This window comes from Cherax quadricarinatus, unplaced genomic scaffold (genome assembly GCF_038502225.1).
Source record: "Cherax quadricarinatus isolate ZL_2023a unplaced genomic scaffold, ASM3850222v1 Contig2213, whole genome shotgun sequence".
Taxonomy (NCBI): Eukaryota; Metazoa; Arthropoda; class Malacostraca; order Decapoda; family Parastacidae; genus Cherax; species Cherax quadricarinatus.
The window spans coordinates 50,551-53,250 of NW_027197239.1; positions in this window are offsets into that span (position 1 = coordinate 50,551).

Below are 2,700 nucleotides of genomic sequence, written 5' to 3' on the forward strand. Positions count from 1 at the left end.
GTGCCTCTGCACAAAGTTTATATTGAAACAAGCTATTATACTGGTTATATTTCAGTGGGTATATCCAGTGGTGTATTTCCCATCAGGTCAGTGGACTTGTTGATAGGGAACGATATCCTTCATGCTGGTATATGTAAAGAACCACTTGTGATTGATAATAACACTGATGATAATTATGCCATTGAAGCTTGTAGAGAGAAACCTATTTTATTTCCTCTCAGCGCAATTACTAGAGCTATGTCAAAGATACAACAACCATCCTTGTCTCCTGTTGAGTTAGTTGATGACAATGATTTGGGGTTGAATATGTTGTTTAGTGACGCTCTGCGCCCAGGATCATTAACACTGACTCCCCCCGGTCATCAACCTAGTCAAGACACAACTGACGTTAAATTTCTTACTCATGATGATTTAATCAAGGATCAGTTTGTTGATCAGTCACTGGAAAGACTGAGAGATATAGCAGTTACTGAGAGTGAAGCAAAGGATCTCGATAATTGTTACTATTATAGTAACATTGTAATGTAATTGCTGACGCTCTGTCTCGTCCTTAATAATTATCAGTTACATTAAATTAACGTAATTTTATGCTATGTCAAATTCAGTAAAGTAACTTAATCCCTCCAGCCCATATTAACTATATATACTCATGTCATGTCTAATTATTATATTTATATATTCACAGTATTGTGTGAGGAGGAGACAAGCTGAGTGTTGAGTGTGTAGTGTGGTGCGGGTGATGTACTGCATGACGCAACACTGTCCTGTCGCAGACCCCCCCTCACTACACACCTTAAGCTGTTTCATACTCAGATGTTCATACTGCCTCGCATTCCACAACCACTACTTAAGAGTGGAATGCAGTCTCCTCTACTATGATCGAGCCTCAGTGCCCTCCTTGTCAGCGCTATCCTGTCTCTACACTGATGTACATAACCACGAGTATGCAGAGATACGATACAGTGTACTGCCCTAGTACTAGGGGCATATCCTAGTAACGGACACTGTGAAATTGTAGAGGTGCTTGGCACAAGAGAGACTTTGATTAATATTTATATTAAATTGTATTGATATGAGTAATCAGTAATAATGTGAAAGACATTAATGCAACTCCTAGTGCGACCCTCTGTCGTGTTGGGGGGGGGGGTGTTGCAACCCCTGAATGGGTTACAATGATTATTATGTATATATATAATGTATATTATCTTTTCATATAATTTTATATTGCTTATATTTGCGATAATAGCTAAATCGTAAATATATTGCTTTATATTCTTATTTGACTTATGTTGTTAGGATGTACATAATATGTGCTCAGTTCAAGTCTTGATTGTCAAACTACTGTAATTATCGCTTGTCGCTCGTTATACTGCCGGCTTCTGAGCTGTGCTGTCCACGGAGCTATCACGTGATCGAGGGGGGGGGGTTTCCTCACCTCTCGTGAAGTATTCAGTCTGCTCTAGACTCGCTTGGTGGTTGGACAGATTGTCTGTCTCATTATTCTTGTTAGTTCTGTAGAACTCTGTTCACAGAACATTGTATAGACTTAGTGATTTTCGACGTTGTACTGAGGTTGTGTGTCGCTTAGACACTCTGAACATCTCAGGTCCTTAGCTATAGCTTCTGACCTAATTTTGTACTGGTTTCTGTGTATTGTCACAGTCGGGTTTTTCCTATGCTGAACTTAGATTCAGTAGTATGGGAGTTTTGTAACTTTTGTGGAGGATCTGCTGATGGTCCCTACTTAGTGTCGTTATATTATCTCCTTGATCCTGATTGTGTCGCAGTCGCTTGTTATATGGCTATTGGGCTTAGCATTCTTTTCATTGTTCAAGCAGACTGTTCTGGTTGCCAGTCGGTCAAGAAGTTAGTTTATGTGAGGACTTTGTCAGTCACTTGTTTAAGTCTAGTCGAGTCGTGAGACATAGTGAACTACTTAGAGCACTTACACGCATACACAAACTTACTTGTACATATTTGTAATATCTTATTAAATGTTAATGTACCTGACGGTACTTAAGAATTATAAATGTGATATGTGCTTTCAGCACAATAATATTGAACTCGAGAGATTGATTTTATTTTGATTGCTGTAATTTAATTTAATTTGATAATATACCTCTAGACTTAATAAATTTATTAAATTTTAATTTCTCTAGTTAGTAGCCTACCAGTTGTAATCCTGAAGCACTATTGAATTATACTGAATTCTAATGGATAATTGGACAAGGATACTGACTACTTGTTACGAAAACCCAGTAACAGGCTGGATGCTAGAAGGGCAGTCCTTTCTAGTATTCACTGGAGATCTCTAAGCTTTTAGAATCGCGTTTTTTGTAACAATCACTGCTGCCACCATGGTCCAGTTGGTCACTGCTGCCACCATGGTCCAGTTGACCACTGCTGCCACCATGGTCCAGTTGACCACTGCTGCCACCATGGTCCAGTTGACCACTGCTGCCAACATGGTCCAATTGACCACTGCTGCCACCATGGTCCAGTTGACCACTGCTGCCAACATGGTCCAGTTGGTCACTGCTGCCACCATGGTCCATTTGACCACTGCTGCCACCATGGTCCAGTTGACCACTGTTGCCACCATGGTCCGGTTGACCACTGCTGCCACCATGGTCCAGTTGACCACTGCTGCTACCATGGTCCAGTTGACCACTTCTGCCACCATGGTCCAGTTGATCACTG